Source organism: Drosophila eugracilis, unplaced genomic scaffold (genome assembly GCF_018153835.1).
Source record: "Drosophila eugracilis isolate 14026-0451.02 unplaced genomic scaffold, ASM1815383v1 contig_90, whole genome shotgun sequence".
In the NCBI taxonomy this organism is placed as follows: Eukaryota; Metazoa; Arthropoda; class Insecta; order Diptera; family Drosophilidae; genus Drosophila; species Drosophila eugracilis.
In genome coordinates this window covers 11,214,365-11,229,750 of record NW_024573812.1, presented here as the reverse complement: position 1 = coordinate 11,229,750, position 15,386 = coordinate 11,214,365, and the positions used below count along the sequence as shown (strand labels likewise).

Genomic DNA, 15,386 nt, shown 5'->3' with positions numbered 1-15,386 from the left:
AATATCTGTTTTTATTCGTATCCAATTTTTTAACTCATTTTTGACAATTTCACCATGAATTAAATATAGAACACGTAAATAAAGAACTCTACTTAAAATTATAATCCTCAATAACTTTTATCTTTTCAAGAACATTCTTAAATATTTGATCAGATCTCTTGTTATAGACTTCTATTTTATTTTTAAGATTTGAAATTTTCATTTACAAGTTTTCTTAGTTCTTCGCTCAACTTTCTGACACACTCATCTGTATATTGTTTTGTGGTCAAGTCGTTGTCATCTAAGGGTTTAAAGGCGTTTTTGACTCTTTTGTTTTGAGCGTTTAGATTAACATCAGTATCAATAAAGTTTCAATTGATTTAACACCTCTTTTTAAATGATTTGATAGCTCCCTATCATTAGAAAAATGTTCAAACTTGTCAACAGACATGATGATTTTAAATAAAAATTCTTTTGTGTTTAATATATATGCTCCAATTAAACAATAATTCCCTCCTCTCGCAGTTCATCTATTATTGAGAAATCTCATTATTGTGATTGTTGTTACCCGCTGTTTTTGATGGCACTAAAATTTGTAACCGTTCGACTAGTTCATTAACTTAATTCCAATATATGCTATTTGTCTATGATGAGCCGTCGTAAAACCAAAACCAGTCTTTTTACGAATTAGAGTGTATGTTGTAGGATTTTCATTATAATTTATTATTTTTTAATAATTTTGGTGAATTTAAATGCACGTGAACCTTTAATTCGATTTTTTACGTTGTAACCAAATCTAAAAACATTTGTATCTAAAATAATATTTTTATTTATTTTTAAATCATGATCATAATCATTTTGGGGTTGTTTATGAAATATAAGAGAGAACAGACCAGGAGTTAGCTCGCAACTCATTCCACTAGACAAATTAATCTTATTATTAAGAATTTTCAGTACACTATTCCTTAATGTTAATACATTATCTGAACTTTTTTTTGGTCCGTAAGCCGTATCCAATATATTTTCTTGACTCAGATGGCTGATATTAAAATCATAATTTTTATTATCTATCTCATCTTCTGTATTTATATCATCCCTCATTTCATTCTCTTCTTTAGGTTCCGTCTCACTCCCTTTGTCCTTATAATCATGTTTTTAGTCTTCCTTTCCTTTTTAAAAAACATTTGTTTGTGAAAAATAATCATTATACGAACCACTATCATTTATAGATCGGTACTGAAATACATTTCTGGTTGTCTGATGTTCTCTCACGTTGGCAGTATAGTACAGGTCATCGACATCTGTCATGTCATTCTCATACTTTTATTTTGGTATAATTCCCGTTAAACCTTGGCTCCCTCATTATACCCATTACTCGTAGAGTAAAAGGGTATACTAGATTCGTTGAAAAGTATGTAACAGATAGAAGGAAGCGTTTTCGACCCTATAAAGTATATATATTCTTGATCAGGATCAATAGCGAAGTCGATTGAGCCATGTCCGTCCGTCCGTATGAACGCTGAGATCTCAGGAAATATAACAGATACAAAGTTGAGATTAACCATGAAGATTCCGGAGGTCCCGGGAGAGCGAAAGCTTATTTCAGCATCCTGCCACACCCACTCTAATGCCCACAAATAACGAAAAACTAAAATCGCTGAAATCTCGGGAACTATTAGAGCTAGAAAGTTGAAATTCAGTATAAACTTTTGATGCCAGCGCATCTTCTAGTGGAACTATTATCCTGCCACACCCACCCATACGCCCACCAAGCTCAAAAGACGGGTTTCGCCTTTTTTAGAAAACCTGATATCTCGCTAACTATGAGTGATAGAAAGTTCGGATTAAGCATGTAGATTTTTATGATGCGAACTGTTTTTTCTCATCTAGCCGCGCCCACCCTAACGCCCTCAAAACCCAAAAAACCAAAAATGCAAAAGTCTCGGCAACTAAAAGAGCTAGAAAGTTGGGCTTAGGAATATGTATTTTAGAGATACCACTGCAACTTCCCACAAGTTTTTTTTTAGCGAAATGAATATATTAAAATTATGTAAAACAGTAACGGGTATCTTATAGTCGCGGCACTCGACTATAGCGTTTCCTCTTGTTTTTGTTGTTGCTCTGTTGTTTATGTTCTTACTCAGTTGTTTTTTGTTGTTTAGCAGTTGTTATTTGTTGTTATTCAGTTGTTTTTGTAGTTGTTAATCAGTTGTTTTTGTTGTTAATCAGTTGCTTTTTTGTTCAATTGTACAACGTCTGCTGAATGTAAAGTCGAAACTTGGACTGTGAATTAAGTAACCAGTCCCGATTTTTATACCACCCAGAAGCCACACATAGTTTTATTGTAATTGTTTTCCCAAATACTTGATAACTTTTAAAGTTGGTTGTAAACTTCCGAAACTATCAAAATAATGTATATCGTTTTTATTTTTGTTATATGCGACCCAATGAGTACCACTTGATTGTGAATCATCTAGGTTTACTATACCACATTCTCGAATTCTTGGAGAGTGTGGAAGTAAATGTCCCATAAATACTCCTGGAAATTTGGGATATATTTTTGAGCAAAAGTTGTAATGCTTATATTTGAAAGTGGTCTAAATGGTAGCTGACATATTAGTTTTAGAGCTTCTTAATACCAATTCCCTTACTATATGGTTTTAGGTAGAATCTATAACCTGTTCTATACGGTTTGAGATATAACCCTTCTCCTACAGCAACACTTTCAATTTTTCATTTATGTCGTTTCTTCTCCTCCGTATCCTCTTTCGCCATTCTAGCGTTGTTTATTGTTTTTGCAATTGCTTCTACTACTACTAGCTCAACTACCGAGGGCACTTAGGGCTGTCAAAATAGGTACGTTTGGTAAAAAAACCACCACGTTCACGTTTTTATTTGAACCCATTGTCGATTGAACTGATTTTCGTGCAATTTTAATTGCACTCAAAATGTCCAATGGCTTTTTTTTTAATGTTCTAGTAGCAGCGTTAATAACAGTCGACAGATATGTCATCCTTACGTTTTTCCTCATCATCTTCCCTTAACATTTCTTTTTTGTTTTTGATATTCCCAGTCCAAATTTTTTCTTTGCTTTCATAATGTTGGTCACCAAATATGCTGCTGCTGTTTCACCAAGAGTACTGCGACCAAGCTTTGTCAATTAATATAGAATCTGCAATGTGAAGTTCATATAAATCCTTTTAAGGGAATATGCTATATCGTGTTATTTACAAGCCTCATCCAGTTTATTTGTTCCTTGATCACCTCGTTTCAAACGTTTCTCTAGCTGTGTACCCGACCCACAAAATGTATATCCTGGTGTATGGGCTTCAAACAATAATGTAATAATTAAGTTGTTGACAAGACCACCACCTCGTTTACAAATGAAAACACAAATGAATCGATTATAAAAACGCTTCCCCATTATGTTGATGTTTAATCTTCAAAGATTTCTCATAGAACCTATTAAAGGAAAGGGATATCATACTTTCTCTCATAATGATGGTGTATTAGACCCCAGTGAAGCAATAAATAATTCTATTTTGATATTTGATGATGTAGCTTGTGAAACACAAGTCAACATGTTGGGAGGATAAATTTGGATTCTTGCTTATAGGTAAAGATAACGATATGGATAATGAAAGATATAGGAAAGGTTTTAATCAGTTTATTTTGATTTAAAAAAGTTATTGTTTAACAACCGACTTCATTATGTCTAAATCAGTGACCTTGTCCTTGAATGGAAATAGTTCTGTTATAAATACAAACTACTTTCCACCAATCGAATTGGATGGACGTTTTGAGTGTGCATTAACTGATTTTAATATGTACAATTCAATTCTAAATATGGACGATAAAAACAATCTTTTCCATATTGGAACTAATGAAATCACCATTCCTACTGGTCCTATGAACTAAATGATATAATTCATTATATTTATAAAAAACTTAAGGATTATGGTATTGAAAAATCTTTTAAAATTGAAAGCAATAACAATACTCTTCAAGTGGAAATAACCAGCATTAGGGAGCCAGTGAAATTTAATAAGGTCAACTTTTTGGTTTTGATAAAAGATAAAAGAGAACAAAAACATATCTATCGGATCAGATTGTCAATATTTTAAAAATTAATACTATTTGTTTGGAATGTAACATAATTAGTGGTTCATATGTAGATAATGCACCTAATCATACGTTACATGAATTCGGTATTAATGTTCCTCCTGGCTATAAAATGAATGTGACACCACATAATCTTACCTACTTGCCAATTAACTGTGATGAAATAAGCACACTCTCCATACGCGTCGTAGATCAAAACGGAGATTTGGCAAATTTACGTGGTGAAAACGTTTCGATTCGGATACATATTCGCATGATAGAATGATTATTTATAATAAAAGACCTGGTTCATACACTCAACCAAGCATTACTAATTGTAAAGCAATAGGAAGAGGATCAACTCTAAAATGAAGCTCACTAACATTAAAAAATAAATTATTTTTAAAGTCTCTTGGCTTCAAACTTCAAAATTAATCAAAATATACTGAATGAAAACAATGAACGAAAATTTAAATTTTCGAGAAGAAGTACTCGGATGAGAGTATTTCGAAAAAAGAGTTTCATACCTGTTCGTCGTATGATCAAATATTTAAGCCAAACGATGAATCTTCAAATTTCTAATCCAAAATCAGAAACCTTTTAGAAGTTATAGAGTGTGTTCAAAAAGTAAGGGATTTTCAAATTCAAATTTTCAAATTTTTCGATTATCTTCAGAAAGAAAAGTCACATGGCAAATGTGAATATGGTCTGAGGCATTATGGTTTGTTTTTGGCCAAAAATCCAAATCCTTGATCCATATTTTTCGATAGCAAAAATCGCCGAGCTCGCAAAACAACTTTAACTTTACAAACCAAACAAAAGTGTTCCATTGAAACTTGGTACAGATGTTAGGAAGGTGTACCAATATAACAAAACAAAAATCGATAATCGAAAAATTTGAAATTCGCGAAATTTGAAGAGTCACCTTACTTTTTGAACACACCTCGTATTTAAGCCAAACGATGAATTTCGAATTACTATCCAAAATCAAGACTTGTATGTGCTCCCTATTACCTAAACTTTCAAGGAATTATTAGAAAAGATACAACAGTCGGTCCTACAACTGATAATATTACAACTTTTAAAAAAAATAATTGTATGGCTTACTTCTTGGAGGAAATCAAGTATGAAATAAATGGATGCAAGATTGATAGAACTCAATTTGTCGGTATGACAACTATTTTAAAAAATTTTGTATCACTTGATAACCTTCAAAGTCAAAATCTATCAAGTTATGGATGGAGTGGTGGAAATGATTTTTCAACTGGAGCACACCTTAACTTTTCTGTCCCGTTAAAAAATTTATTGGGGTTTGCTGAAAACTGTAAAAAGGTTTTGTTGAATGGTAAACATGAACTTGAACCCAAAATTAGGACAAGGAACCCACCACTGTTGGAATTTTAAACTATCAGCAAATCGGGAAAGACCAAGGCTTGCAATAATCGCAAGTTCAATCTATTTACTACAATCCACTATGGGTAATTTCCCCGAATTTGTGGTATTTACTGATTTTATGAAATCATTGATACTTGAGTTTTTATTATAAAAACATATTCTAAACATATGGCTCCGTAAACTTCAGTACCAGAAATGTTAATTAACAGTGCAATGGTAAAACTATCGGCTGTTAAAGTCAGCTGTTTCAACAAAAAGCACGCGCTGGTAAATTCGCATTATTTGTTGGTAACTTTGAAAGTGTGAAACACGAAAGTGTAACAAGTTATTGATTAAATTGCAAAATCATTTAACTTTACTTAGGTTTACAAAAAATATATGTCTGTGTATTGGTATGCGTCCAAGTGTAAGTTGTAGAGCTATTAATTCTGAATAAGAGGCAATTTGTCTTGATGTACACAAATTCGCACAATCTGCGTACATTCGTTTTTTGGCAGGATCTTCGAGTTTTCGAACGCGGAGCTCTTTGAAGTATGGCGCAGGGAAAAATATGATTCCAGATAAAAAGAGTTAGTTCTTAATTTTTTGTCGAGCAAATTAAATGAAAAAATTGATGGTTTAAAGCATAACAATTATTTAAAAATGAGAAGCAGTTTTTATACCCGTTACTCGTAGAGTAAAAGGGTATACTAGATTCGTTGAAAAGTATGTAACAGATAGAAGGAAGCGTTTGCGACCCTATAAAGTATATATATTCTTGATCAGGATCAATAGCGAAGTCGATTGAGCCATGTCCGTCTGTCCGTCCGTCCGTCCGTCCGTCCGTATGAACGCTGAGATCTCTGGAACTATAGCAGATACAAAATTGAGATTAAGCATGAAAATTCTTGAGGTCTCGGGACAGCGCAAGTTTATTACAGCATCCTGCCACGCCCACTCTAACGTCCACAAATCGCAAAAAACTAAAATTTCTGAAATCTCAGGAAGTATTGGAGTTAAAAAGTTGAAATTCAGAAAGTATAATCCTTAGATGCCAGCGCATCTTATAGCGGTACTACTATCCGGCCACACCCACCCATACGCACACAAAGCTCAAAAGACGGTTTTCGGATTTTCTAGAAAAGCTGATATCTCGGTAACTATAAGAGGTAGAAAGTTCGGATTAAGCATGTAGGTTTTTATGATGCCCCAAATGCGAATTGTTTTTTTCCGATCAAGCCACACCCACTCTAACGCACACAAAACCCTATCATGAATGCTTTCGTTTGACCTTGCGTAACTTATTTCTGTTGATATCTATCGATTTACCAAAGATTTTTCAAATCGGAACATTATTTCGCTATTTATAAAGAAATTAAGTTATAAGGCCTCACATGGGCAGTGACGTCACTATAAGCATACTCAACATACTTCCTCTGACAATAGGTGGCACTAGCAAAATAATATTTTAAAATTTTGTAAAACAGTAACGGGTATCATATAGTCGCGGCACTTGACTATAGCGTTTCCTATTGCTTTTGCTTAAATTTAGGTGCAAAATGGAAAAAATGCAACAGAAATAAAAAATATTTTGAAAACAACATAAGAAACTTCGGTGAATCAAGTGAAATTGAGAAACGACAAATTGGACGCCCAAAATTATCTTATTCGGCTAAAGGGGAAGAGACGCAAGGCAAAGAAGCAGCAGCCTTATCGAAAGCTCACGGTAGCAACGTACCCTTGCTAATTGAAACAGCGAGTAAATCTGCTCGATCTCATAGACTCATAGATCTTCCTGTAGTCCTTAACATACTTTCGAATAGTCCCGAAATGGCAAAAGATATTAGGCAGATTTTAACAAACCCTATAAAATGACCTGTTCAAGCATCAAAGGACGAGGCATTAGCAATCTTATTGGATCAAGGCTTAACAAAGGAGCAGTACTGCGCAATTAGAGAGGATGCAAAGAGCAGAGATGCCGACATTAACCCTCTATATAAAGATGTAGTTCAACAAAAAATGCTCTGCAGACCTTCTAATATATATATTAGCGAAACTGTAGCTAAGGTGCCTCTACAAGATCTTTTGACCCATACAGCTACTCGAATAGTGATTAGAAATACATTAAGGCATTGAGGCCTTATGAAGCGAAATCGAAAGCATAAAGGTATGGCCCTTCCAACAGAAGTAATTAGCCTCTTGTCATGCGAATTTGAAGGCCTGAATCAATCTTTTGAGGAAACCGAAGGTGAAATTGACGTTTAGGGTTTTATATCTCACGAAGAGCTTGAAAATGAATATAATGAATAATTTTTTCAGAAGCAATAATGTTTTTAATTGTATTGTTTTGAATAATCAAAACCTATCACCTTTTCAACTTTTGTATATGAATTAAACTTTTTTTATCGGCAAGGGAGGGCAACCACCATATGATTTCAAATTTTTAAATACAAAATCTCGAACCACTGCAAACTGGTTAACAAATAAGCATCATACAATTGCTTGGGACGATGGAGAAAACAGTATTGTACAAACGCGACGATATCTGAAGGCAATAACTATTGGAAAACAAATTATCTGCAAGGGAATGGAAAAGAAACGTTATCTATAGTCATTTTTTGAAAACCATTAATGTCGAGGACAAACAGTGTCCGTCTTTCAACCGGTTTAGAGGAAACAGATTTCCCTATTGTAAAAATCATGTTAAAGGTGGTGTGTGTGCTCTAAACAATGCTTACAACATTCTAGATTTTTTAAAAGTAATTCAAAATAAACGAAACACATCTACTTGCATTCACATCATTTTGAAGCTGAGACCACTTGTGACAAGACCTGTTTCTCGAAAACCATTTCAATAAATAATGCAATTTCTTGAATAAATTGATAATTTTTTTCTACAATTTAATGAGAAGATATTTGAAAATCATTTCCAATACCTTCTTCAAACAAAAATGATGTTCATGAATCAAGGTGCACAAGATCTGAAAACACTGAAATGTGGTGAACACTTTACATTCTGTAACACCGATTCGAGACTGGAAACATGCGCATGACTCTTCTATGTAAATCAAAGGAATGGAGCTAGAAAAATAATTTCATTGTATCAATATTTAAAAAATAAACGTATTATGTGAAATGAAAAAAACATGTTTTCTTACTTTTTTTGAATAAGGGAAGGGAAATATATAGACTCACTTTCTACACTTGGGTAGAAAAGAAGAATAAAACTTGAAAATTTTAGAATAAATTCGGCAAGCAGGCGGTAAAGAGCATAATTTTTAAAGTTTTGGATGTACACCATGTATTGTTTCTCAAGCAGTTTGATGGGGTTGTACAAAATTCTCACTATCTAAGACTTCTCCTTATAAATTCAAAACTACTTGAGTGTGAAGAAGTTAAAATGATAACTTCCATCCATGACGTACACCTGGAAACATGTATCTGGAGTAAGGACTCAGCTACGGAAGGAATTGACACTTGTGGATGTCATAAAAAATTTTAGTACGAAAGGGAGGCAGCATTATGAACATATATTATAATCTAGAAAAAAGAATGAGGAGAAAGTAAAAAATACAAAAACTACTTCAGACTATATAACCTTATAACAGATTGATGAGTCAGAAAAGAAGACCTCAGATCTCTGTTTTCAGACAAAGAGTTAATAATTTCATCATATATTGAAAACAAAAAACAAGGAAAGAAGACCTCAGATAACTGCTTTCAGATAAATAATTAATCATTTAACTTCTTGAAATCCTACCGACTGCGCCAATAACATATTTCGTATAAGGACTCTGAATAAAAAAAAACTTTATTTTATTTTTCTTTATTATATAACTATTTTACACGAATTATATCTTGAGGTGAAATTCACTGACATATTACGAACAAGTCGTATGTCTCAAACTGAACTCCACTGAACTGAGCTCGAACTTCAATTCTGAACTGCACTTAGCTGTGAACTGATATGATTTTAAGTTTAAATTTATAATGAAGCCTTGGTTTTAGGCTTTTACATTTCTTATGTTCTCTGAGAGAACTTTCTTAGTGCTAAGCTTAATTCTCTTGTATTCAAGTTCATTTCTCTAGAATACAAGATTTCTCTTTCCAAATGTCCTTAAAAGAACTCCTACTCCGGCCTTGATCGGCTGTGGAAAATTTCAGTAAAAATGTTTAGTCTAAGATAGAGTCTGGAAATAAGATTTTTTTGTTTTTCGATCTGCAGTCTGGGAAAGTTTACTTTAGAATTTTCCACTGTCGATTGGCTTTACAAATATAAGAATGGGAAATTTCTACTCTTGCTTGTGTTCACAAATATAATATATCAATATCTTACTTATGATTAAAGTGGAGGTGACGAGGTTACAGATATGTTACTATATATATATATATATATATATATATTTACAATATCTACTATTGTTTAGGCTATGAGACTAACACGGACATTGGCGTCACACTCATTTAGTAAACATGCTTTTTTGACACGAAAAGGACCATTTTAACTAGTAAAATGAATATTTTACAATTGTGTAAAACAGTAACTGCGCGGCACTCGACTATAGCGTTTCTTCTTGTTTTTTTACTTGAACATCTTCGAATACTTGCACTGGGAAACATCCTTTGTAACTTCTGTTTAAAATGTTGAGTTCATTTCGCACTCGACGGGTCAGTAAAAAGAGTGATGAATATAAATAGTGTAACTAACTCGACTTTCTTTTATATATATAGAAGTCTATTCTGATACCACCATTTTTGGGGTGCCAAGATGATCGTAGAATATTCCAGGGTGGTTTTTAAATTGTGTAATGTTGGCGGTCTGGGCCAGTATTAATGACAGTACCAATAGTATTGTGGCAGTGCTACCCGTATTACTTTCTTACGGCATTTTATTGGGTCATGCGCTTAAATATGCGAGATAGTGTCTTAACGTCAGCTACTCGAAAACGGTTGTCATTACCAGGATAAGTTTTAATAATTTTCCCATTGGCCAACTCATGAAAGGTACATTATTCTTCTTCAACAAAACTAGTAGGACATCACTAACGTTTATGACCTCTGTTTTCCACTTATGTCGTGACTGGAGCTTTTGTGAATATTTGACCATTGATTCCGGAACACATATTTTAGACTAGAAGCCAATGAGGGTTGGCGAGGTACTATGAATTTGAATTCCTCTTGGTTTGTGATGAAGTTACTTATGATTTGCTTCTGTGCCTTTTCTGTATACATCAATTCTTCTTATTCTTTCAGCTTGTTGTTGGTAGCCACGAAATTTGTTGCGTTATTGCAATGGTTGGCCTGACATCTACCGCGGCGGCGCAATCGCATAGCGGTTAAAAAGGCGTCGGTCACTCACCAATTCAAGGGGCACTACTTTTCTGGAGAAATAGCAAAAAACTGCAATGTTTGCTTCATCCAGCCCTTCTCCTCGTATTTTGCGATGAATTCAAAATGGTCCTCAATAGTCTACATTGGAATCAAAGAATGGGTGTCCTTTTATGACCCGTACAGCTGGCAGGTCTGCCGTTATTTGTTGCATTAACCTAGACCTTACTCTGGTGCAACTCACACAGCTAAAAATAAGAGGAAACGATATAATCGAGTGCCGCGACTATAAGATACCCATTACTGTTTTACACAATTTTAAAATATTCATTTTGCTAGTGGAAATTACCCAAGCGTTACCTATTGTCGGAGAAAGCAGGTCGAGTAACTGATAGTGACGTCACTGCCCATGTGACCCCTTATAACCTAAATTTTTTCATATGTAGCGAAATAATGTTCGGATTTGAAAAATCTTTGGTAAATCGATAGATATTAACAGAAATAAGTTATACAAGGTTAAACGAACGCATTCATAATATTATTATAGACGCCACAGTGTTCCTCTGTTTGTTAGAGTGGGCGTGGCTGGATAAAAACTCGTGGGAAGTTGCAGTGGCAACCCTAAAATACGTATTCTTAAGCCGAAATTTCTAGATCTTTTAGTTCCCGAGATTTTTGCATTTTTGGTTTTTTGGGTTTTGTGTGCGTTAGAGTGGGTGTGGCTTGATCGGAAAAAAAAAATTCGCATTTGGGGCATCATAAAAATCTACATCTACATCTACATTTCTTAAAAATGCGAAAACCGTCTTGTGAGCTTGGTGGGCGTATGGGCGGGTGTGGCCTAATAATAATAATTACTCTACGAGTAACGGGTATAATTATGATTCGGGCTATAGTTTTCGCATTGAGACTTCAATATTGCTGCCTTGCAGTGGCCCAAAACGCCTGCGCACCGTAATGCAAAGTCGAGCTCGCGTAGCAACATCCTTACATTAGGATTATTGTAGAGTAACAAGGTTTGATGTTTTGATTCGTAAGGAAGAGCTCAATGTTACAATCTTCCTCCAACTCTAATTAACACTTTTCCAACTGTTTTTATGCGCTGTAGCTGTGTTAATTCTGAAGTCCTGATCTTTTGTAGCAGGACCTTAACATTGTCACTACCCGCTGTTGCTTCCGGTATGAGTTGCTATACTTGCACTTGTACATATCTTCTCTGAAACATCTCTGAAACTGGTGCAACTGGTAAGCAACGGATCACTTGAGTTGAGAGTCGGCATACTGATCCATTGAGTGTAAAAAGAGTGGTCCAAAAACCTCGAGTCTGAAAATTCGCTGCACTTTTAAGGGATGAATATGGGTGCGATAATATGACTACTACCAGGAAATCTCGCCAAAAGATTCCACTTGTCGAGGTAGTTGAGTAGTTAAGCGACATCTGTTTTGACATTTAATTTCCTGTATAATTTTATCAATACTGTAAAACCAAAGTTTGTGACCCCGCCGAATTGCACAACTTCTGTTGTGCCTGAAACCTGACGCTGTGGACCCGGAGCGATGGGCTAGCCGGCAAAGTTTATCCGACGAGTTAATAAAATTCAAAGTTAATATTAAAACCAAGCAATATTTTTCTTATAAGTTTATTTTTTTAAATATTTGTTACATTGCATTATTGTGTCTAGAAACTAATTATTAGTATTTTGTTGGGCCCTAATCTGTCAAGAATCTTGTCTATATGATACAAATCTGCATACTTGCTGAGGAAATACATGAAGCTCTCGTGCTGCTCCATCAAGCAACCATAATCACGACCAATGCTATCTATAGTCCGAATGATGGAGCGCAGCCTGCGGACATATTGCGGAATATTGCGGTAGCGCTCAAGTGATAAGGAAGGACCACCGCTATCGTTGCCGAAACAATTGGCATTGAACTCGAGCTGCGTCCGTTCCATGTCCCTGGTCTTGATCTCTTGGTTAGAATTGCTGTTGTTGGGCCAGGAGTATTTGCTGCGCCCCTCCAGGCCATTGCTTGCACCCTTTTGCAAACCCACCAGCATGCTGTAGCTGCCGTCAATAGAATATTTTTGGGTAGTGGGCCAGAACTCCGGTAAGCTACTAAACTCGATGTGATCCACGCCGAAGAGAATCTTGGACTTTTCCGTGTTGAGAAATGCGAATAGCTGCTTAATTTTCTCGTCGGACATCAGTTTTCCGCTAAAGGGTACGTAGAAATCTCCGCTAGCGAACCAGTAGTGGGAGCAATCCTGTACACTGGGAGGCCAATCAAGAGGCATAGTTTGAGTGGACTTCGAGATTCCACCACTACATGTAAACTTGTGTCCATCGATTCCGAAGGCTAGATCTCGACTCTCGAAACTTTTTTGAATGAATATGTCAACTATGTAAACTTGTGGCCATCGATTCCGAAGGCTAGATCTCGACTCTCGAAACTTTTTTGAATGAATATGTCATAGGGCAGACGAATGCGCTCAGGACTATATTTTGAAATTTTCAAGGACACCGTAAGGTCTCCTGATATAATCCAGAACATTGAATGAGGATTTCCGGCTGTAATCTCATCTCAATTAAAACTGTCGGGGCGTTGGCGAAAAACTCCCTCTCATTGCAAGGTGTGGAGGGTAAACTGGGAGTGGCATAAAGGTTAAGGGCATGATCTTCCCGAATCACCTGCATGGTCAGAGAACTGCGTCCCGGCCGGTCTAGCGAAAAAATGGGGCTGAATAATTGCTGTTGCGCTAAGCTGCTGACGTGGCCACCTTTTACTGGCATTGAAAATCTGGAGGGCTTCGGGTCGTAGGAGCTTACGAACGAACTGCGTAGTGGACTATTGTCTATGGGGTCATTCGAGCAGGTCTCGAAGCCCTGATCAATGAAACTATCCCGCATGTCTTGCCCAAGGGATTTCCTTGGTGTTTGATCGCTGTCTGCATTTTGCGAAGGTGACGATATTACTGTTAGAGTGTACGCTGACTTAATTTTGCGGGGCGAGTTGACCTGACGCATAAATGACTTGTCTAACTCAATCAAACTTTGTTCGGGCAGTGGGAAGGCGCAATTTGCTCTCGTCGTTTTCTTGTCTGGTGCGGAAAGTGACGATTTGTTATCGGATTGCGGAGTCAGTTAAGGTGATTGTGGTAGCCTCGACAACGGAATTGTCCTTCTTCCAAGAAAGATTTCTGCGCATCTTCTTCTTACGTGGTGGACGCTGGGGCTTGACAAAATCAAACTCACTTGGCTGTAGGTCTTCTTTGATCATTTCGGGCTGTGATTCGTCGCTTGTATTCTGTAAAAGGAAATTAAGCATGAGTCTACATTGGTTAATTCGTTAATCAGAGACAGCACTTACCTTGGGAAGGGTCGACAGTCCGGATTCACTATCTTCAGCCTCGGATTGCTTGCAGCTGGATGCGCTGGAATAAGTCTGACTCAGACTGAGACGTGAGGCAGGCATTTGCGGAGCCATGCGCTTATTGCGTCGTGGAGGGACTTTAAATATTTTAGTCAAAGGAGTACTAATAACTCCCATTTTTTTCGTTTTTAAGTTCTAGCTTGGCTATAGCCTCTTCCAGAAGACGTTCAACATCGGTCTTTTGACACACGTCTTCCAACCTGTCGGTGCTCGGTTTAAGAATGGTCTTTTCTCTTGCAATCTCGATGGTCTGCTGACTAATTGATACGCTAGTTATGTCGACCTGCACGCAATTTTCCGTGCCAATTGTAGAAAAGGGTCTCGAGGAGCGTGTTCTGGAAAAATATTTGGTTGTCGCATCCGATGCGCACCTGTCTTGTGCGTCGGATTTGATTGGGCGGTGCATAGGCCTCTGTTGGCAAAGTTTTTCGTATTGCGGCAAGATTTCGATTCTTGGAATGCCCTGCGTGGTCTGCGCTCTGCCGCTCCAGATAGCGTCGTTCCTTACGCTCCGCTCTGGGCTTAAGGATCACTGACAGATTTCTCACGTGAAGCTGAGAAGTACCTGTCCCCATTTTGCTATCATTTGACGTAAGTGAAGAGACTTCATCTAATTGCGGTGCCGATCCACGCTCCAGGTTACACTTTTCCTCAAATTCCTGAACTAAATTCTTAACACTGACTAGCTTTTCGGCTACCACCTCACCGCAAAGCACCAGCTTATCCACCTGCGCCTTGAGTTCTGCAGCATGCTCAATGAACTTGGGATGCTTAGCTGTCATGTCTGCAATGAACTTTTTAAACAGAAGAGCCTTGTCCTTGACGCTTAGTTCGCGGTAAACTTCCTCGGCCACCAAAGAGTACCTTGCGCTATAGACTCCGATTTAAATGGATACTGATGCTCGGTCGCCACCGGAATCTCGTTTTGCAGTTGAACGTAGAGTGATACTTCTGAGCGTCGTATCAGCTGGCTAATCTTCGATAGTCGTACACCAGGAATGTAAGCCATTTGAAAAAGATCATCGGCGCAGACTCATCGAAGTTATTATTTAAATCGGGAATCGGGCGTTGTTACAGTCCATAATAGTCTACGATGGAATCAAAGAATGGGCGTGCTTTTGTGACCCTTTCAGCTAGCAGGTCTCCTGGTATATGTTGCATTAACCTAGACC

The 15,386-nt window shown here is 36.7% G+C and overlaps 1 pseudogene; it reads right to left on the bottom strand.

The window, feature by feature from the left end:
• Nucleotides 1-12,536: 12,536 nt before the first annotated feature.
• LOC108114886 lies at nucleotides 12,537-15,223 on the bottom strand (annotated as a pseudogene).
• Between the last annotated feature and the right edge of the window lie 163 nt (nucleotides 15,224-15,386).